General features: G+C 42.2%; 1 long non-coding RNA gene across 1 annotated transcript; it reads right to left on the bottom strand.

Annotated features, from left to right (window-relative positions):
- Positions 1 to 7,822: 7,822 nt before the first annotated feature.
- LOC137152078 (uncharacterized) lies at positions 7,823 to 20,788 on the bottom strand. Its single transcript, XR_010919424.1, has 4 exons — positions 20,359 to 20,788; positions 15,536 to 15,662; positions 11,035 to 11,458; positions 7,823 to 8,235 (listed from the first exon to the last, which is right to left on the bottom strand). It is a non-coding gene; the product is annotated as an uncharacterized lncRNA (long non-coding RNA).
- Between the last annotated feature and the right edge of the window lie 2,015 nt (positions 20,789 to 22,803).

The raw sequence follows: 22,803 nt of genomic DNA, 5'->3' as shown, positions 1-22,803 counted from the left end.
CCTGAGTTCCTTAAAATGCTCTGCTGCTATAGGTTCCTCTTTGGATGCTCCCAGTCAACATACAAGCATGCACTGAGTGGGTCTATATGGTAAGCAGCCCTGGTTCAGCAACACTGACTCCAGCAGCCTGCTTGTTACACCACAGCCACACTCTGGTTTCTACCAGCCTTAGTGACTACTAGCCAAGTGACTCCAACATATCTCCAGTCCTAAATTTCACCTAAATTCCACCTAAATGGATGGTCAGCTGTGTCTAAGAACAAACACCCCAGAAACTCCATATTCACCAGTGTCATGTATTATGATATGTTCTGTACAAAGTGTGTCTTCTGTGATATTATTTTAAAGTCTTGAACTGCTAAACATTAATATTCTGTTAGATTGTATGTGCTAACATAGTATGTGAAGTTACAAAATATTGTTGTAAATGCTACTAGAACATGTGTGAGGTGGGAACCACCTAAACCAGCTTTTCAGGTACAACAATGAAGTGGCCAGACATGCTAATGGCCCATCAAGGAAAGATTTCACTACCAAGGATTGCTTACAGCGAGACTTCACTGTAGGATGCATATTTGCAATGGGGTTGCTTGACCAATAGGAAGCAGCCACCACATCACATACGTGGACTGTTCTAGCAAGCTGAAAGACTATAAAAGAGGGTGCATGACATCACTTGGCTCCACTCCCATTCAACTGAACACCTGAAGGGTCGTCTGGAAGACAAAAGGACTTTGAAAGGGGGTAGGGGAGTGAAGCGTAAGATGTTGTTAATTCAAGAGTTTGTTGGTGTGTAGAATTTACATTGTGACCTTATGTTTATTTCATGTTAACTTCTTTTAATCTCTTCACATTTGCCACTTAATCACTTAAAATCTATTTTTCTGTAGTTAATAAACTGGTTTAATGTTTTATCTTAACCAGTGTGTCTGAGTGAAGTGTTTAGACAAACTGCTCAGTAACAAAAGCTGTTGTGTGTCTTTTCCACTTTGAGGGAAGGGCAGACTGGATAATAATTTCCACTGGTCAGACATTTTGATGAGGGTAGCTGTTGTGGTCCTGGGCTGAGGAGTCACTTGGAGCATCTCTAGTGTTGGTTCATGAGTGGCTGAAAAGCATTCATTGAACTAAACTGGGTGTGTTCCCTGCCTGTGGAGGGTTGTGTAAGTGCAAAACCTGCCAGCAGTTTGTGGTCTGTCTCATCATCACAGGGTAAGAGGAAGCCCAAGCTGGTCAGACAGATGGCTCAGTGGTATCCAAGCTAGGAGTTCTGCATACTGACACTTCAGCATCACACACAAAGCCCAAAGTGTTGATTCCTTTGTCTTTTTAGATGAAAGATCAGCTGGTGTTCTTTGCCCCCCTTTTATTGTCCAATGAGTCTTTGAAAGGGTCTCCCTAGCTAACGTTGGTGCTGAGTAAAGGAGCCATGAGGTCTGGAAAATAAGGCTCCCTGCTGGTTCCTCCCCTGCTGGTGGTGTTACTATGCAAATTATCTCTTCCTCCTGCAAGCTTGGATACAAATAAACAGCCAACTGAACTTGAGCCACACCTGGTTTGAGGCATCAGCATCTTTCCTTGGTCTAGAGAAAATCTGTTTATCAACTCCCCTAGCGTGCCTGCTTTAAACACCTGTTAGTTACATACTTTAGAGCCTGATATTAGGAAGTATTGTTACATATATTTTACACTGATATTGACCAGTACGTTGTTAGTTTTCAAGTGATAGCTCACAAGGCATATTTTGTACAAAAATCATTGCAAGTGTGTAGAGGGTGTGAATACAGGGGGGGGCCTAGCTCACAACAGGATTACAGTACAAGGTGGCTTGGCTTCAGACAAGGACCCCCCCTTTGGAGAGAAGTGTAGCTAGCAAGACAAGTAACCCTCAGCTCCCTTTAAATTAAAATAATCAGTCCGTGTCTGCCTTCTTTGGAGAATTTTAATGTCAGCTGCAGATAGCTGTACCTTTATCAGCAAATGAATATTGAGATAGCAGTTCTCGTGATTTCATCAACTTGTTTAAGCACAGATTCTTCTTTTATAGACTACAATAAAAGAATCTGGTTATATGAGCAATCTTCTTTCGGTGATTGTCTGCATGTTAGACTTTTGCCTTCCCTGCTGACTCTGCACATATTAATACATCACATTCCTTTTCTAAACATTAACATTTTTAATAGTACTGAAAGGAAATCCTTAGAACACCACCCCCTCCTCTTCTCCTCAGGGAAAATTAACATCAAGAGCCTCTCATAAAATAATAGACATGCTCATTACCAAGCACGGTTGCTTCAAATGTCTTTAATTCAGAGGAGAGTAAACAGCCAGAGAAAATATCCACAAAACAGGTTGTCTTACTGTATCAGTTGCTAAGGAAGTATAGTATCATTTTTACATCTAACTCTTGATTGCATTTATTGTGGAAGTTATATAGCAAGACTCCTGCTCACAGATAATACAGAAGACAAGTGTAAGCACTATAGAGATGGAAAACATAGGAATAGCTATTGGAGTGAATTGTGATCTCTGTGCACTGAAACTCTGCCGTTTCAGATTAAGACAATACTCTTTTTCTGTCCTATACTGTTGGGTAGTGCAGAATTAAACAGAAGTCGTGTTTTACCCTCAGATTCCTGTGGTGGATGAAGTGAATATAATTTTTTCAGAAATTTAGCTTTATCAATATAATGAATAAATATAGCTTTGGTATTGTAGATAAATTATGGATAGAGCAGTTGACCATTGTTATTTATATATTGAGAAAGCAAAAGATCAGGACTGCCAGCTGCCTTGTCATTGCTGTTTTCTAGCCAATTACACTTGTGTTCAGACAACTAGAAGTTCACTTCCTGAAGATGGAGATAGTGAGTCATGCTGTATAGATATGAACATACAGTAAGAACAGCCAGAATGAGAGAGCATTGAATAAAGTAGTGTGTCCTTTCTCCAGCTGTAGTCACTACTGCTAAATTTAAGGCACTCAGCTTTGCCCCTTTACCAAGCAGTAGCTAAATTTGCAGGTCAGCTTCTGGTTTGGAGCAGAAGTCAGTGACCATGTCTACACTGATGGCAGCAAAGTCGGTGCTGTCAGATGGATCTTTCTGGATCGATTGAGTGGTCAGTGAAGACTCGCTCAAATCAGGAAGTCGACCTAGTAAAACCACCTTCTCAAGTGGCGCAGTGCAGTGACGACACCGTGCAGAACGAAAGTATGCAGTTAACTAGAGTTACACAAGCTATTCTGCATAGCTTACGTAACTGCCGTTGACTGCCGCTGAATTGCCAGGTAAGTGTAGACCAAGCCTTAGTGTTATTTCTATATTTACAAAACAGGCAAGTCCTGTTTACTCAAGCAGAGGTGATAAGAAACAATACACAGGGCAAAAACTTTATCTTCTTGCAGAAACCTCAGGTCAGATAATGTCCTGTCCCCAGAAGCAGCTAACTCGTGTCTTTCTCCTCCCTCCTTCCCTCCAACCCCCTGGCTCACACAAGTTTTGCTGCTTAAACTCCAGCTCTTTTCTCCTCCTTCATCCCCTGCACTTTTTGCCTTGCAAACCTCTGGTCCAAGTCTGCTCCTAGAGACCACATGAGAGGCAGAGAGCCGGAGCATCTCCTTTCTTTTTGTGTAGCTCCACTGCAATACAAAGGAACCTCAGAGCTTCAAGTACCAGAGAAAGCAGTGGGCTTTAACCCACACCCTGAATGACTGAGTTTGGGTACCGCATGACATCATTACCTCTATGAAAAGTTTAATCCTGAGTGTTTACGTGTCCATGACCAATAATGGGCACTCCATTCAGCATCTTTTGTGATAACAGCAAAACACCATAAAGGGGGTAGATGACGACCTAATCCTACATGGCTTTATATGGGCTCTGCCAGGAATGGAGAATCTTGAAGCCCAGATAGGATCTGCCCTAGATGCATTATTTTGGTTAATTTTTTGTTTGTTTCAGCTTCACTCTGATGCATCCTTGTACACCAAGCGTTTGCTTTTCAACAAATAAAGTTTAAATCATTCAAGCTCGGGAGTATAATGATCTGAACAAGTCTGCCTCCCTCTGGGTTTTCTACCAGGTTCTATATTGAAAGTCTTAACTGCTAGATAAGGGACTGCTTTCTTCACCTGTCACTTTGTCAGAGAAGACTATTGATTGTGCCTGATGTGATCTGTCCCTTATGAACTCATGCTGCGTCTCACTCAGTCAGCTTGTTTTCAACTGCTTTATTACCTATTGATTCCCTTCTTATTTTTCCATATTTACCTGTTACGGAAGTTAGCTGGCCTGGTCGGTAGTTTGAGTCACTCTAAGATTTGCTTTTCTACATTTTTCTTTGGGGGTGGGGGGGGTGGGGGGAAGGGGAGAAAGGGGAGCAGCTCTTTCAAGATTTGGCAATTGAGGATAGATTTTAGGACCCTTTGATATCAGGCAGGTGCTGCCTATATTTTATATAGGCAAGTACAATACAGAGATATACATGGCTTAATTCTGCTCTCATGTTTTGATGCAAACCAATTGAAGTTAGTGGGGTTTGGATCAATGGAACAGTAGAATTTGATCCATTTTATTCATCCAAATACTCAAAGTTATGCTACTTTTTATTTCAAGTTGGCCAACTCAAATTGAACATTTCCATTCCTAAATACCTCCTTTTTCCTCTCATTCTTATTAAAATCCCAAGAAAGAATTTAATAGGGGAATTTTTTTTCCAGATTGACATTGATTTTTATTTTGACAGGTGCCACTCAAGATAATACAGGTAACACACATGCATCAGGTATGAGTGTTTTCAAAAGCTTTTCCTTTTTTGCCAGCTATTTCTGTCATCATAAAATTTTGATTACTAAAGTCTTGACTATAAGCCCCTTACTCATATTGTGTGAGTGTAGTTGCTCACCAATTCGTTTCATTTGCTTCAGTAGAACTACTCACCAATCTGAGGAAGGGGATTGCAAGCTGGTCCTAAATCCAATACCCCTGGACTCCAGTGGTTTGTAAATTAACTGGCGGGGGATATAGGAGGTGGGGAAAAAAATAGCAACTCTAGCTTGGAATATATTTTTCAGACATCATTTTATGACCATGAGAGCTTTTTAAACTAATTTAATTTAGATGATGGTTTGCTCCTTAATGTCTATTGCCTAGAGGAACAGAGACAACAGAGTTAATGATTCTAAGCCTATAGCAAAGGTGCTGCCTGTTCATCAGCCTTTAAATGACTTCAAGTAACTGCTCTAAACAACCTCAAGATTAGCTGGATAGAATCACTACTGGAACCAGAACAGAGAACCTTGGATGATTTGTAGTATTCAGAACTGCCAATAAGTGTACACAGAAGGTAATCCAATAAGAGAAAACTGACATAATGTATTCACACCCCATTGTAATCATCTTTGTACAAAATATGCCTCAAGAGGTATCATTTGAAAATAAACAGTGGTCAGGAATATGAAGAAATGTGTAGTAACACTATACGCAAAGTTTTGAACATAAACTGAAATTATGACTGAAGTGTATTTACCAGACAAGTCTGGGGAGTGGGTTAGTCAGTTTATCAAAGACAAACAAACAACAAGCTGACACCTCTAGCCAGCTGTCAAAGTTGAAGGGCAACCACTTACCAACTGGCCATTCTTCGGCAAGGAAGAGGGGGCAGGAACAAACAGACCTGCATCTTAGCAAACAGCATCAAATCTTTCACCAAAAGATTACTTGACTCCAACATCACAGCAGAATGAACTTTGTTTAGGGGTAATCCAAAAGAAAAATGAATTTCAAGAGGGCGACTGGACTATAAAACGAAGGGCAAACATCCCAATGTCTCTTCCCCCATCAACCTCTCTTTCACCTCAGATGACAAAAGAAACAGCTTTTGGACTTTGGGAGTAGGTCCCAGCCTGAGGGTTTGGTCAGCAGTGTTACTAGGAACACATGGAAGAGACTTCACCTTGAACCACATCTAGTTTAAGTTTTAGTACAAGGAAGTGTTTTTGCTTTGTGTCTCTTTTAACCATCTCTGACTTTAATCACCAATACTTCTAGTCACTTAAAACCTCTCTTTGTAGTTAAATAAACTCATTTGTTTTATCATTGTTTTATTCTTTAAAAAAACCAAATGTGCCTTTATGAACTGTGTAGGTAAACATTTAGGCAGTGGCGTATGGAAGGAGGAGTGGGGGAGGGCAGTGCAGGCTTTAACATCCCTAGCAGCTGCGCAGACCACAGCACAGGCCTGCTGGCGGCTGAGGGTTCCCACTGCAGGGGGAGCAAATGTGCCCAGCTCAGGGAGTCGGGGGAGGGGGGCTGGGAGGACAAGGAGGGAGCTGTGGGGGCCAGGCAGCCAAAGGTGAGGCTCTGGGGCAGAGCCTGTCACACCCATGTCACTTCCACTGCCCCCACAGCAGGGGGCGGAGATCAGGAAACAGGACCGCAAACACCCCCCCCCCACTCCCCCACAATTGGGTCGCTGCTGACGGGGGGGGGGGGGGGGGGGAGTGCTGCAAATGGCCCTCGGGTGCCAGAGACCCACAGTATGCCACTGCATTTAGGATGGCAAACTGTTGTGTATTGATCCTCTTTGGGGGGTGGGGGGGAGAGAAGGGGAAGGCAACCAATCTAATATACCTGAACTGTCCAGGAGAGGGCTGAACCGTGACGAACAGACTTTTTTTGGGGAAAATTCAGGACAAGTAGTAACCAAGGCAGATGGAAACCAGCGTGTGCCAAGTGACAAGCTGCTGGAGCAGGGCTGTAGCTGTACACAGACACTCAGGCTGTGACCTGCATGCTGGCAAGCTGTTTATGAGCAGCCCAGGGGGATGCTACAGCAGCAAAGTATTGTGAGGCACCCCACATTGCAGGGCAGGAGTGACAGTCTCACACTGGTCTGGATTGCACCCTGGAATGTAAAAATAAAATACCGTTTAAAGATATATGCACACAGTTGTGCAGGACCTAGAGCGTGAGAAAGAGTTACTGTCACCTCTTGGGAAACTGTTTCTAAATAGCGTATTTTTCCAATCTGCTTGGATAGATGCAGTTCTGGGGTCTAGACAGCATATCGATTGGCGAACAAGTTGTCAATCTTAAAAGTCAGCATTTGCCAACAGACATTTCTTGTTGAAGCATAAGGTGGAAAACTGTAGGCCTCAGACACCACTGCATGGTAAATATTGGTGCATGGCAATTTTGTTTTTTAATTGGCAAATATGATTGATTGCTACAAGCAGCTGATTTGAAGAAAATTAAAATACAAGGTTCTGTGTAGGTTATGAGTAACATTTACGTGAATCTGCCGAGCGGATTGCCTCTCTCAGGGATTGGCAAACATTTTGGCCTGAGGGCCAATATCTGTGTATAGAAATTGTATGGTGGACCATGTAGAGGGGTAGGGGGACAGGGCAGAGCTGTTCAGGGGGAATGGCCACGCACAGCACTGCTTGGGGCCAGGAGTGGCTCCATTAAGGCATCGCTGGGCCCACGTGGTGAGGGGGTGGAGGAGGGAGGAAGAGGTGAGGCCAGGAGGAAGACGTGGCCGCCACACTCCATCCAGGGTGCCGCTGGGCCCATGTGGTGGTGGTGTGGGGGGGGGGGAGGGGGAGGGAGGGAGGTGTGGGGCTGGGAGGGGAGTGGCTGCCACTGCACCACACAGTTTCTTCCACAACCTTTCCACGGACCTCCAGTTGAGATGGAGAGCTGGATGAAGCGCTCAGATGTGCCATAGTTTGCTGACCCCGGCCTATCTGAAGTAATCATTTTCTGCAGCTATTATCTATACATTATTTATTAGTATATTATTTATACTACTACAGTATCTGAAGCGCTTACCCTACCCAGTTGTGGATTGGGGCCCTAGGCACTGTGCAAACACAAAACAAAGGGAGTCCTTGCCCCAAAGACCTAAGAATCTAAGTTGAGCAATCTAAATTAATCATTTCAAATAAAAAAAACCCCAAATCTATAACACTATTGTAGTTTTGTTCATCTCTCCTAAAGGGTCGGACCCTCAGCTGGTGTCAAATCAATGCAGCTACACTGATTTATACTAGCGGAGGCAAAGATTCTGTTTTCAAGCAAATGACTGAAAACCCAAGTTAGTAATGAAAATCACCAGAGGAGAAATATAAAACATATCTGATATATTAGCAGAACAGTCTCCACAACAAAACATTTTCAAATATTTTTCTGAGGAATTAGAGGATCTTTATGGGGTCACAGCATAATGAGTCTGCAGAAAGACAGAAAATGTATTTGAGGAATGAAGTGTACAAGTAGCTCTTGAGAAATGCTGCACGACAGAAAATTGCATTGAGTAATAATTCTCCTGTCTCCTCTTGCAGAGGTGAACTGAGGAAACAAAATACTTTTACCACAGTGCAATGAGGATTTTGCAGCAGATCAATATAACATGGACTAGAATGGTCAAGAAGTCATTGCTACATATTTATGCGAGATCAGAAGTTTTAAAGAAAAGCCCTTTAAGAATAAGTTTAAAAAAAACAAACAAACAAAAAAAAAACAGAAAAGGCAACTAACTGTATGGAAACAAACAAGGGTGATATCAGGACAAAACAAGTTGTGAGTTCCACACCAAGGCATTTGGGAGCTGAGATGGAGAGAACCATGTAAAAGCCTGGCTGGCAGTGTTTAAAAGTTGTTTTTGTTACCTCTAAGGGATATGTTTAAAGAGATAAACATGCATTTTTCAGCCTGGATGGCTTTGTCAGACTAAAAGCCTGCAAACAACAACAACAAAAAATCAGATATAAAGTCTACATAAGAGAGATCATGACTCACTCTTTAATAGTCTGCATCTCAACTGACATAAAAGAGGGAGCTGCCTCATAATAGCCCTTGCAATAGGCAGAGGCTTCTCTACACTTAAGAGCAGCACACAGAACCCAGAATGACATTTGATTGGGAGAGACAAGAAATCATTCTCTCAGATAGTCTATATGGATGTGTTTGTTGCACAGCTGATGAGTCTTGACAATGACAGCAGAACTTTAGAAGGTGGTTCCAATTAAAGTCTCCCCCACCCCCACCCTCTTGCCCTGATCCTCTATAGAATAGAGAGACTGTACAGCCAAGAGGTTTTTTAAAGGGAAGGATTAATAAAGTTGTGTCACAACAGCAAGGCCCTTATCTGCAGCAATCAGTCTGAACTATCCTTTCACTTCTGGGGCCTCTATAGGCTACAGATTTTCACTGGCTCTGTAAACATGTCCACACATGGCTAGAACATGGTTATGAAGTAGGGTTGCTCCGGCATATTTGCTGTATTCAACAACTAGCAACACTGAGAGTCAGTTCTCCCCAGGGATCTGTGAGAAGGGATCCCAAAATGCATTACGCCACGTGTTACTCTGCAGGCAAGCCCTTCAAGTACTCTAATCACCCTTTTGCCTTCCCAGAGAGCAGTTCTGGCCCCAAGCCAATCAGAGAATGGAAGGGCTGGTTTAAGTTTTCTAGTACTTGCTAGAGCTCTCTACAGCAAATGACTCCGTATCCACCCCAGCCACAGAACTGAACCTTTGTGCTAGTTACTTGCTCGAGATGGAGAAGGTGCTTGTATGTACCTGATATGAAACCAGTCTGAAGCCCCTGCTCTTGGGCTATCACCTCAGCAAGCCATCCAGGCAACCATATCACCAGCATATCTACCAAGTTTAGCTGCCATTGGTCCCAGCTATGTGAAAGTAGGGGAATGGCACCACTACTGTGGAGAACTTTCCTGGCTCCTATACTAGCCCAGTGGTATTGGATAGTAAAAGGATCTGAGTCCCTGTCCCAACACCCTTTACCGGATGCCTGCCTGACCTTGAGAATTCTCTTCCACTCACCCATGGGGCAGAGTCCTCAAAACCCTAATAAGGCTGGGCCCAGGATCCCAGGGGGGACTTAGCCCGCAGTTTCATCCTGGGTCATTCAGGATAGCAGCTAGGGTGTCCCCAGTCCAGGGTACTCAATCCTCACCAGCAACTTCCCGGACACAGTGATCACTATACTGGGCTTAAACCACATACAGTGTATTAACTATAAATAAATAAATAAGGGAAATCTGAAAGAGTTTGAAGTTCCAGGGAGCCTGCACAATGGGCACGGGGACACTATAAACAGTCTTTGGGACTCAAGAAAATTCACAAGCTACACATCCCAGGCCTTCTTTCCACCACCTGGGTGTGCTGTAGGGATACTGCAGATAAGATGCCTGCTCTGATGGTAGCTACATACCCTCAAACTATAGGTGGCAGGAACCTTCTCCACATTGGATTCACATCCTCCTGCCCCTCTCCTCCCCTCCCCCAGTCTGGCCTTCAAGACCCTCTGTGTGGCAACATCTCCCTCTGTTGGGCCCTCTTCTCAGGGTTCCTACCTCCTTCTCCCCAGCCGCTCACTGCTCTTGGCTCCAGTTTTACTCATGGCACGGCTGGTCTTCCACCAGCCCAACTCTGGCCCCACAGCTTCCCACCGTAGCTCAATTCTGGCTTGCCATTAGCTCCTTGCTCTCTCTCCCCACCTCAGCTCTGCAGTCTGCTCTACTCTGTCACTAGCAGTCCCAGTTCACATGGAGAATGGGCCCACTGGGCTCTGGCCTCCCTCATTGGCCTGCCTGCCCACCCTGTCAGTCTCAGGATCCTGGCTCCTCTTTGGACCTTCCCCTTTCTCCTGCTCTTGGGAGACAGCCAACCAAAAAACCTCACTAGGTTTCAGTAAGGGGCCAACGGCCCCCTTAAATAGGAGTGTAAGCAGTTCTAAAGCAGATGGATCTAATGTTGAGATGACGAGCTGTAACTACTGTCCAACATTCAGCATGGCAATGTCTGCACTAGACCAGCTTATAACACTTAGGGCAGTTACCTTGGTTCACCTGCAATATAATTCTTTGTTTTTGTCAAAACCCCGATTTCAAATGAAGATAATGGAAAATGAAAAATGTGCGCCAGGTTAAAATGCAAAATACAATTCCCATGTGGTGCGGTCTCCACTGAGTAGCACTTTTACAAGGATGAAAGGAATAAAATACCTTGAAAGTATAAAGCCAAGGACAGCAAAGATTTCCAGGGAGAATTAGGAGACAAAAAAGTTGCAACATAGCAGAGCAAATCATTTTTGCTTGCATCTCTGCAGATTTGCCCAAGTGTTAGTTTTCTTATCTACTGTCCATAGATCAGTAAGACACAATGATGACTTGCAAGATGAAAGAAAATCTGGAACAGCTTTCCTCCCAGCATCTAGAGAGTTGGTGTTCCAGCTAGTGTCAAACATGAAAATCCTGGAGAAAGCAGCAATGAACACTCTCTGGAAAGAAAAATCATGGGATGAAGTGTTGCATGACAAACTGCATCAATTGTTGATGAAAGAAAAAAGGATATTTGCATTCATGGTGCAGACGGCATTTGCAGAATGAGAGATACATACACATGCAGGAGAACTTGAGGAGTGGGAAGCTAAGGAAGGAGAGAAATTGGAGCAACAGGCATGTGTCTACTTTCAAGAAAAACTATTAAATACACCATCTCTGATTTCCAGCCAGAGACCTTGTGCACCAAAACCTTCAAAACACCCAACTAAGGTCTTTTCCAGTTTCTCCACAGCATCCAAACAAACAATCAAATACAGACTCATTTGCTGCCTGCTGCAGCAGGCTTCTAAAGCACACACTTTCCGGATGGATGATGGGAGGTAGCATGATGTTATTCAGGGACAGACTCCCAGTATAAACAAGCCTTGAAATTTCTAGTCATATGCAATGTTCACCACTAAGAGTTTGTTCCCTTTAAGTTGTGCATGAGTGGTGAGGACCGCTATCTCCTAATGAAATTAAGAAAACCAACTGGCGGTGAGGGAAGGTGGGCACAATAAACCAACTCAAGTTATGCTGAGCAAGTTAAAAATGACAAAAACCTGTTTGAAGAAGTCACCATTAATAGCCATGGACAGCCACACTCAGAAGCCGATTGAGACTTGTGTGTAAAGCCTCTAATTCGTTTGTTGTGCTAACGGCTGTATGATAATCGATGGTGCACACTGGCCAAGTTCATGGGAATTATAAACAGTTTAGTCCATGGACTCTTCATAGTCAGTCAAACTGCTAGCAAAATAATGACACAGAATATCCATTACTGGATTGGCTTGCTGAATACTGGCTTCCACTGAAGTATGCCACCTCTGGGAAGCTGCCAGAACAGAACATTTCTTCCATTCTGGTCAGGAGATAATATTCCCCATTGCTTTCACAACACAGCACGCAGCAATCGTTTTGGAGGATTAACGAACATCCTTTTGTTTGCATTTGAGAAGATATCTCCTTTTGAAGGAGGGATTAGAACAGCTCAGAAATATTCAGCACAGAAACCATATAATGCAATATGACTTAAGTGCTAGGCACGTTTCCAGTATAACGGTACCACCAGGGACATGCCCACACTGAACATGTGAGCCAGGAGCAACAGTCTATATTACTCAGTATCTACAAACTTATAATAATTCCCTTGTCCACAGAAACTGATGCTTATCTATGGGCAGACAGGTGCTATGTTGTTGAGACAGTCTCCACGCACAAGGAAAGCAGAAAGATGTGTTGGTCAGTTGGAGGTTATTTACCTTCTGGTTGAACAGGCATGAAAGCAGTACAGCTAGAGAACAATATTCTGCACCACCAAGCTGTCCCCATCTTGAAAAATGGCCGTTTTGCCCTATGGGACTGATGGATTCCTTGATTTATCAAAAAAAATCCAAATTCATATTTTGAGGGAAGAAGAGTCTTGGCAAACAATCCTCTGCTCCTATTAGCAGAGGAGGCAGTATGGGATCACTGAAAAGATAGAGTTATGCAGCTTGGTAAGCCAATATGGTAGATAAAGGGCTGGGCAGAAAGAGTTCTACCATGTGCACCTGAGCTGTAATAGTTCAGCATGTGCAAGTGGTTATATATAGGATGGAGCTATCTGCAATGTAGGAGATAGTTCGCTCCTCCAAGTCAAGTTTATAGCACACTGGAATAGCAGTGCTGGGGAGCTTATACTGCTGGGGCCTGCTTTAGGACTAGACAGCTCTCTGTATTAAGAGCTGCAAATTCAGTACCTTTCCTAAATCACCTTAAAAATGGAGAGAGACAGCTGATTGTATAGTAATTCTCTCCCACTCTTAATGCAGTGGTGGGTTTCAGAGTCTGTGGTGTCAGACAAGGTATTTGCATAATTAAGCATGACAGAATTGTGATGCTTTGTAGGCAGCACAATTTTTCAAGAAGTAATCTTCCAGCAAATGGCATTTACAATTTTTTGACAGAAGAGTGACTTTAATGAGGATAGCTAATTTTTCAAAATTATTTTCCAATGAAAATAATTCAATTAGCTGTTGTCATTAGGAATAGTCAGATACTGTGTGTTTATTGTGTCTCCCAATAAAATAATATTATGAGATTAATTATCTGCATTGCACTGTCACTGTCACCCCTCCCACTACCACAATGATCTCGAGGCCCAGCAGAGCAGGTTGGGGTATGGAGGAAAAAAAGGAGGAGATCTAGAGCTCATCTTTGCATTCTTCCCATCCCAGGGGTGCTGTGTCCACACCTAGTCCTTTGGTATTATTCCGGCTGCTCAGAACCCCAAAAGACTGACACCACAGCTAGGGATTAGCTGAATGTAGTGATGCCCTGGCCACCTTCTTTCCTCTGTCTAAGCCCCTCCCCCATCAGCAGGGAGGATGCTACAGGAACCTCTGGGCTTGCCCTACCATACTTGAGGATCCCCTTTGCACTCAGGTGATCCACCTGATGGGTGCAGTGTGGCTGTTCTGCATCCCAAGTATTCACCCCAAAATGTGGAAACAATATTTTCATGTTGCATAGTTAAAATTGTAGTCAAAATACATTGATCTGCTCAAGTACAAGAGGCCACAAGTGAAATCCCAGCTCCACCGAAGTCAGTGGCAAGACTCCCATTGACTTCAGAGCCAGGATTTCACTTCATATTTGTTGGCCTTGGAAACGAAGGGTGTTACCAGAACACATTATCCTCCCAGTCATGCCACCTGGCCCCTCTGTCCCAAGGCAGTGGGAGTCTTTCAAATGACATCAATAGGCTTTAGATCAGGATCTTAGTTCAGTCTCTAAGAACAGTAACTGCCAGCAGTCAGACTCCACAAGACACTTGGCTTACAAATCTCTATTACTATCTGGAAAGAGAGAGCATCCAAAAATAGAAAAGTTGCCAGGAAAGCAATGTAACAGCCTGGATAACGTGGTCAATAATTGCTCACATCTTGGCTGCTGGCTACATTTTAAATTTGGACTTTTTAAAAAAAATTTCCTCTTAGGAAATTGGGATATTGAACTCTTTCCCATAGTCCATGCCACCCCAAGCTCTCTTATTGGCTTTAATGGACGCTTTGGGCACACAAGAAATGTAGATTTGAACACATTGCAGGGCTGCTGCTTGGCATAGGAGCCCTCTCTCCCCTCAAGGGAGACCACTTTACTTTTTCCCATATTTGGAAGGGCACCAAGCTGAAGATCTGCTCAAAATTCTCACAGTTCAGCCTAGTGCTAGATGTTAAATCTGACCCTCACACATCTGAGGACCAGCTCCTCATACAGAAACTTTCCTTATGATTTATCCTATCAGAGTAGCTCAGACTTATTATCTATGAACAATTTATAAAACATTTCAACGAGTGTACTAAATGTTTACTTGGCTCATGGTATTGCTCTTCTATTTACCTGCTCACAACTACACAAATTTGATTTTAAACTAACAGTTAGCACCATTTGAAAGAATATTTCCATGAAGATTACCTCAGCCCTCCCATTAATTAAATATTTACTACAGCAGCTGGAAGGGTTCAAAATTCAAAGTTTTTTTGTGGTGCTGATAAACCCAGGTTAAAACCTAGGATTTTTTTTTTTTTTTTATAAACACAAAAAACAAACAGTTCAGTTCCACTGAAGGAAGCTGCTTTTTGCTACACCCTAATGGTAACTGGATGCAATTTAAAAAAAAACAAAACACAAAAACAGTGTTAACTGGCCGTGACAAATTATGTCTGCCTGCAGGTATATGTTCACACTATCTCCCTGTGATACAGAGGATAACATGTCACTGCTGTGATTATTTAAAAAATGTTTAGTGATTTAAGATTTGTCATTAGTTTAAGTCACATTTTATGGCAGAGTTATCTTCTATTCAAATAATAATCCACATAATGGAAAATGTTTCCACAGTCTCTTTCTTATCTCTTCGTTTTCAATATATTGTGAATCTGGAGGCCAACACATGATCAGTAAGCAAATGATAATTCATATATACAAAGTATTCTTCATTTCAAGACAGGGAAAAACAGTTGATTAGCTTGTTATAACAATCTGCGGCACAAGACTTCATGTCTGTAAACTGGTGAAGGAATTCAACAGAAAAACGCACAGGTTGCAGCCAAATCCTTTTAGCAGAGAAAACTACCTCTTGACTATAGAAAAATATATAAAACATAAAAAGATCATCCCTGTGCTTAGGGCTTCTTACCCAGACCCATACCCTTAGGTTCACTTTCTCCTGGGCAGCCTCTCTTCCAGGAGCACCTGGGTAAGCCTGACTTGCTGCAACTCCACTTTCGCCAAAGAATAGGATATGGTGTCTTCACTGAACTTCCCTAAACAATTGAAAGAAGAGATGTTTTAACTGGAAAATATGGTAGAGAAGGAATGATTTCTAAGGTTCAAACAGATTTGATAAATAATGTTTAGTGGGCATCTGTCATTAAGTTGAGAACAAGACATTGGCTCAGAAATTAAAACAAGTTTAACCAAAATGCATGAACTAAAAAATTTTCATTGGAGTAATATGTGCAGATAAAAATATGTAACTACTTCATATTAATTAAACAATTGCAAATATTGTCCGATATTTAAAAAAAAAAAAAAAAAAAAAAAAAAGCACTGGATCTCACTCCCCCGACCCAACCCAACCCTTCCCCCCGCCCCACACAAATGGAAGTATCTAATGACTGAAGAATAATGAAAACAGAATTAAGTGAATAATTTATAATTGATTCTTACCTGCTTGTGAATTGTCTATTAGTAATTTATAATTTTCTTAAATGGATTCATGATTCAGAATTATCCCCAGAATCATTTCCATGAATAATGTTTAGGTTGCAGATGGTTCACAAGCAGGTCATTGAACATAAGAACAGCCATACTGGGTCAGACCACTGGTCCATCTATCCCAGCATCCTGTCTTCCAACGGTGGACAAACTGAACAGGCAATCATCGAGTAATCCATCCCATCGGCCTTTACCAGTCTCTGTCAAATAGCAATCCCTGCCTATACCAGCTAATAGCCGTTGATGGACTTATCCTCCATGAACTTATCTAGTTCTTTTTTCAACTCTGTTATAGTCTTGGCCTTCAAAACATCCTCTGGCAAGGAGTTCCAAAGAAAAACTTCCTTTTGTTCATTTTAAACCTGCTGCCTATTCATTTCATTTGATGACCCCTAGTTTTTTGAGTTGAAGAGGAAATAACACTTCCTTAAAAAAAAAAACAAAAAAAAAAAACAACACTTTCTCCACAACAGTCATGATTTTATAGACCTTTACCGCATCACCCTTAGTCATCTCTTTTCCTAGCTGAGAAGTCCCAGTCTTATTTCTCTCTCCTCATATGGAAGCTCTTCCATACCCCTAATCATTTTAATTGCCCTTTTCTGTACCTTTTCCAATGCCAATATATCTTTTTTTGAGATGAGACCAGAACTGCATGCAGTATTCAAGATATGGGTGTACCATAGATTGATAAAGAGGCAATACAATATTTTCTGTTTTATCTATCCCCTTTCCTAATGATTCCCAACACTGTTAGCTTTTTTGACTTGCACTGCACATTGAGTGGATGTTTTCAAAGAATTACAGTATCCAGAGTACAGTTGACTCTTCCCTAACAAAATCATATTCAATCTATGTGTCTGATAATTCTGTTCTTTACTCTAGTTTCAACCAATTTGCCTGGTATTGAAGTTAAGTTTACAGGCCTGTAATTGCCAGGATCGCCTGCAGAGCCTTTTTAAAAAATTGGCATCACATTAGCTGTCCTCCAGTCATCTGGTACAGAAGTTGATTTAAATGATTGGTTATATACCACAGTTAGTAGTTCTGCAATTTTACATTTCAGCTCCTTTATAACTCTTGGGTGAATATCATCTGGTCCTGGTGACTTATTGTTTAATTTATCAATTTGTTCCAAAATCTCCTCTGACACCTGAGGAACTGTCCCAGATTGAGATTTGTCATCTATAAAGAATGGCTCAGGTGTGGGAATCTCCCTCACATCCTCAGCCATGAATACCGATGCAAATAATTTATTTAGTTTCTCTGCAATAACCTTATCTTCCTTGAGTGCTCCTTTAGCATCTCGATCGTCCATTGGTTCCCCCCCCCCCCCCCCCCCCACCGCCCACTGGTTGTTTAGCAGGCTTCCTGCTTCTGATATTCTTAATTTTTTTGCTATTACTTTGTGTTTGGCTTATTGCTCTTCAAATTCTTTTTGGCCTTCCTAATTACATTTTTACACTTTATTTGCCAGAGTTCACACTCCTTTCTATTTTCCTCAATAGGATTTAATTTCCATTTTTTAAAGGATGCCTTTTTGCCTCTAATTGCTTCTTTTACTTTGTTGTTTAGCCACGGTGGCACTTTTTTGGTCTACTATGTTTTTTTAATCTGGGGTATACATTAAAATTGAGCCTCTATTATAGTGTCTTTTAAAAGATATACTTCAGTCAAGCAGCAACCATACCGCACCCCACACCCACAACAAACTGATCCCAAGGGTCATGTAGTTGCTCCTCCATCTAGAGAATTCCCTCGCAAAACTTCCATTAGCTTCCCCTGTTCACTAGCTCCTCTGGTTGCTTAGGAATATTCAAATTCAAAATTTGAGCTGTGTTAGTTTTGATTAGACATTTGGGGCCAGATTTTTAAATAATCTATTTAGACACCTAAAGATGCAGATAGGTGCCTAGAGCAATTGAAGTTAATGCCTTTTTTATTTTTAAGAGCAGCAAAAAACATAGAATAATGGGGGGGGAGGGGGGAATCATTCAACTCATTTGACAAAGTCCCAAGCAACATTTAGCTCACAGTTTTATTGACTTTGCTGTCTGTCACCTACTTCACGTTCACTTTTTCTTTCAGCTGCAGTTAAAATACACTGGGCTCAGTCCTTGATCTCAGTTCTACCTATAGTGTACAGCAGAAAGAAAGCCTCCCTAAAGACATCACTGTAGGGGAATCTATGGGTTTTGCAAAGCCAGCATAGCAAGTTCTACACCCCTCACTCTTCATCGGGGTCTTATCAGGATAGAGGGCTCTGGAGAATAGGGCTGCCACCTCTGAGGTGCACAAAAAACAAGACATGCAAGATGATCCTGAGCCCATAAAATTGGACAGCTGTCCACGTGTACTGAGCACCCTTGCAGATTTCACAGGACAGCTACCTCAAAAGAAACAATCCTGGGAAACCCTAGACAAGTGGTAACCCACTGCAGGGGCATGCTGTGCCGAGTGTAAACTTGGTGCAGCGGATGACTAAGCCCATCATTTCAATGCCCAGTTTTATTCCATACAAGTTCTGGGCCAAATTTGAAATTTCAATATATTGTTTTCCTCATTTACAGTGCAAGACTACAATCCTGTATTGAGGTCTGTGCAAGGATTTGCCTGCATGGATTGAGTTACAGGATCTGGGACTAAGAAGGAGTCAAATGATGTGTAGGGCAGGGAATCTATGTTACTCTGTCTTGTACAGCACCAAGCGCATTGCCAGTGTTTAACAAATAAAATAAAATAAAAATGTCTGATAGGAAAACTGGGCCTATTTTCCTCTGTCCTGATGGAAGTGAGGTTGAGGGCTCAGGGTGAAACTCCTTTTTCCTGCTCCTGTCACTGCCAGAAGCCCCATTCAATCAATGTTTTGTTGCGTCTCAGCCACCTGTGTAGTTCGGGGAAGGCAAATGCAGTGTTGCCAACTCTCCGGATTTTTTCCAAGAATGGCATGATTTCAGCTTGGGCTGGAACCTGAGCCTGTCTTGCAAGAAGAGTGCAGCTTTATCCCTCCAGGGAATTTGATTGGTTGGTTATTCTGCCCCAGAAACCAGGCAGACAATCAGCACTGCTGCAGGCAGGGCTCTCTCTCCCCTACCCCTCAGCAACACAAAGCCATTCTCACAGGAGGTGAGAGAGGAGCTAAAGCCAAGCAGTTCAGCCCCCTTTCCCTGTGAACAGGGACCCCCCTGAAGTCTCCCAGACCTCTAGAGGGGGGTGAAGCACCCCAGGAGGCACAGAAATGAGGAGGGTGGGCAGATGTGGTGGGGAAAGCACCTGACTTGAGGCCAAAGTCACCTTACTAAATAGATTTGGGAGAGTGGGCAAACATTCATGGTCTCACACACTGGGGATGGGCAGCGGTCATTAAAGAAAAACCAGACCAAAAGACTCCACAATACAATCTTTTAAAGAAAGAGCTCATGATTTTGGGGCCAGTCTCATGATTTTTAATCTCACCAAGTTGGCAATACTGTAAATGTTTCATTAGACAACCTGGAAAGGATACTACTAGTCAGTGCTATTTCTGGGTGCAATGAGACATTCCACATTAATCCATTACCTGCCTACCAGCACAATCAACTTCTCTCTGATAGAAATAACTTCAGAGAACTCTGGCTAGAACTTTTATTCAGCCTCTGGCAGCTACTTTCTTTTGGACCCTTTCCAATGTGGGGTTTATTGTCTGACTCATCCCTTAGCTGTAAACAATGTTTATATTTTTGCAGCCATTTAATTGGCTCTATATTTAGCAGATGCATCCAAGGCATCCCAGTTTAGTGACAGTTTTTCTTATGTAATACTTTAAATCATGGCTCTCTTAGGATTACGCAGGCACTAGTTTGTGTGTATGTATATAGATATAAAAATAATACCATCAAAATGCAAACAGAAAAATAGGGATTTGGCAGCCTCAGGGGGGAAAAAAGGTGTTCATTGATATTCTTACAGTACTACATGGGTCTAACACAAGGGGATTGTCCCTTATGCTGCAGTTCCCAGTATTTTCTCCTTTTGCGGTCAGTACATTAGAGGCTTTTAGACTAGCAAACACAAAACCTGTTTTGTCTGAACCAGTTACCATATCTAGTGTTGCTGCTAAATCAGTCCTTATAACTACCCATGATCTCCAGGAGCATTTTGATTATTTTGGTGCTACGTTTCTTACTACAACTAATACAGTTACCCAGGTTAATAAGATTAAGTGGAAACAGCAAAGAGCTTTGTGTACCTGGTCAGACTCACCATCCTGGTGCACCTTCTCATGGCAAGACCCAGCATTGTAGCCCCTTTGCTGCCTCCACCTCCTCCTCCAGATTTCAGTGGTCTGTGCAGCAACTTGGCCCTCCAGGAAGGTCACGCTAAGAGTCCCACTTTTTCTGGGGTAACAGTGCCCACATTCAGAAAGTAAGAGGAACTAAAACTCTTCCACTTTTCCCAGGCTCACTCCTGCACACTTCACCCCTCCCCCAACCTCTGCAAAATTCTTCCTCAGCCAGTTAGTTTCTTCCCTGAAACCTCTCTTTTCCTAAGCTGCTTTAAGAGTCTCCTTCTCCTCACAGCAGACAGTTCCAGCATGCAAGCAGCTTCCAGCAGGCCCTTCTGGAGTTCCAATCTGTTTTACAAAGAGGAAACATGTAACTATATACCTGCTCTCACTATTACCCTGTAGGCCTTCATCTAGTGGCATCACCTAGTCTGGTTCTCCTCTCAGCTAAATCTAATCCTTAATTAGCTGTCTCCCCTCCAGGTGCCACAAGAGTGGGCTAATTGGGATCTCTGACTCCACCTTAACGCTGTAACTGCCAGTGTGGGGTTTATACACCCTATCACACTATGGAAAAAAGACACTCTAGAAACAGAGAAAGCAAATATGAAACTATTAATAGTATCCCATTTAGGGATTATTTCTTGTTGCACTGCAAAATAATGATATAATAATAGTGCAATTTAGAAAAGTTTACTAAAACATCCAATATCCACACAGTGGATTAAATTCATCATTGTACAGAGGGCCCGCACAAGGCCTATGCAATACTTAAGTCCCACTTTATCCCCCAATGGGACTTAAATGTTGCATTGGCGCCTTGTGCTGGCCCTCTATACAGGTATGATATTCTCCCATTGGGCTTTTAGCAGCTGGGGAGGTTGATCTAGCCAACTCTGTTCTGTTATATTTCATTTCTATGGCAAGGATTTGATCCTTTCCTTCAGATATCAATTTTTTAAATATACTTAATAATATTTAAATCTCTACATAAATTTCTCTGTTCTGCTTGTGCCATAAATGTAATCTTTAATCCTCTTATAATAGAGAATAGGTAATATAGTTCGTGTGTGGAGGAAAGGTGGAAATATTAAGCGTAATCATATATACATATAATTTCCAGATATATCTAAAATTACTCCTCCATGAAAAAAATTACTCTGGTGTAAGGCAGAATTTGCTGTTTGTGGTATTTCTGTGTCCTGTTTCCTGCCAAGCTTAGCTTAATTAAAGACCAACAGCTATATGTTTTTTTGGATTCCTAATACAAAAAGTTTTTTGCTTCTCAAATTAAAAATAAGAAAGATAGCTCTGTCAGTCTGGCTCACAGCTCTGATACTGATCCAACATATTCTATATTTGATTTTTGCAACAGCTGACTGTAATTTAATATATATATTTAATGATAATTCTTATTCCTATCTGAACAATGCTAGTTACTAGAGCTAGACTGGGACTTGGACTAAATACATGCACAGAGAAGTTAGAACCTCTCTTACAACTGTTGCACGGGCTAACTGTTAGGACAGAATTAAGTGGTTGTTGAATGCTGAACAGATGTAAGTGGAGCAGATGGGTTGGAAGTGGGCAGAGCCTTGACTCCGCTCTCCAATGTATTGCCCAGTGTAGGAGTTGTAATTTGCTTCTTCTGTAGGCCAGCAGCAAATTCCGCAAAGTCAAAGCTGTGAAGGAATTGTGCCTCAGAGGGATGGATCTGAGGCACAACAACTCCCAAGGCTACTGCTCGGTGGTGCATCTTACACACAATCCCTTGATTAAGTCTGTGCCTCAAGGCTGGTCTAGCTTTGTATGATATGAATACCGTTCGTGTAAGCTCCTTTCTTTCCTCAAGATGTTTGTGAGGATTTGTCTCTCCATACAAAACATTGTTATGACTTATTGGTAACATCACCTTTTGCTATTAGCATTTTTTGTTAAGAATCAATGTCATGATTTATTATGTAATAAGAAATAAAACAGTAAATAAACAATGCTATATTATTTATTGGGACAAATCTTGGAATCCTTACTCTCATGATTTATTCAGGCTGAAGTTCAGTCCTGGATACAGTGCCTACTTTGAGGACTTACGGACCAGATTTTTAAAGCTATGAAAGTACCTAAAGACACAAATAGGTACGTAGTGGGATTTTCAAAAGCACCTAGGTTCCTGCCTCCCATTGAAACCCCACTGGGCACTTAATTGCATCTTTAGGCCCCTAAATACTTTTTAAAATCTGCCCGTTAGTGGCTCATAGGCCTCGTGCTGACCCTCTGTACAAGCAGGCACAGGGTTTTTCTGCCCAGGGCAGAAACCGTTTTTGGTGTCCTCCAACCATCATTGGACTGATAGAGAAAAAGAAGGAAAAAAAGCAGATTGGAACAGACCAGCCAAAGCTGATTTGGCACCCTCAGAGGTTGGT

Source organism: Emydura macquarii, unplaced genomic scaffold, assembly GCF_026122565.2.
Source record: "Emydura macquarii macquarii isolate MOO-44397 ecotype Brisbane River unplaced genomic scaffold, CSIRO-AGI_Emac_v2 contig_1146, whole genome shotgun sequence".
NCBI lineage: Eukaryota > Metazoa > Chordata > Testudines > Chelidae > Emydura > Emydura macquarii.
The sequence above is the reverse complement of the archived record's forward strand: the minus strand, read 5'-3'. Positions and strand labels throughout refer to the sequence as shown.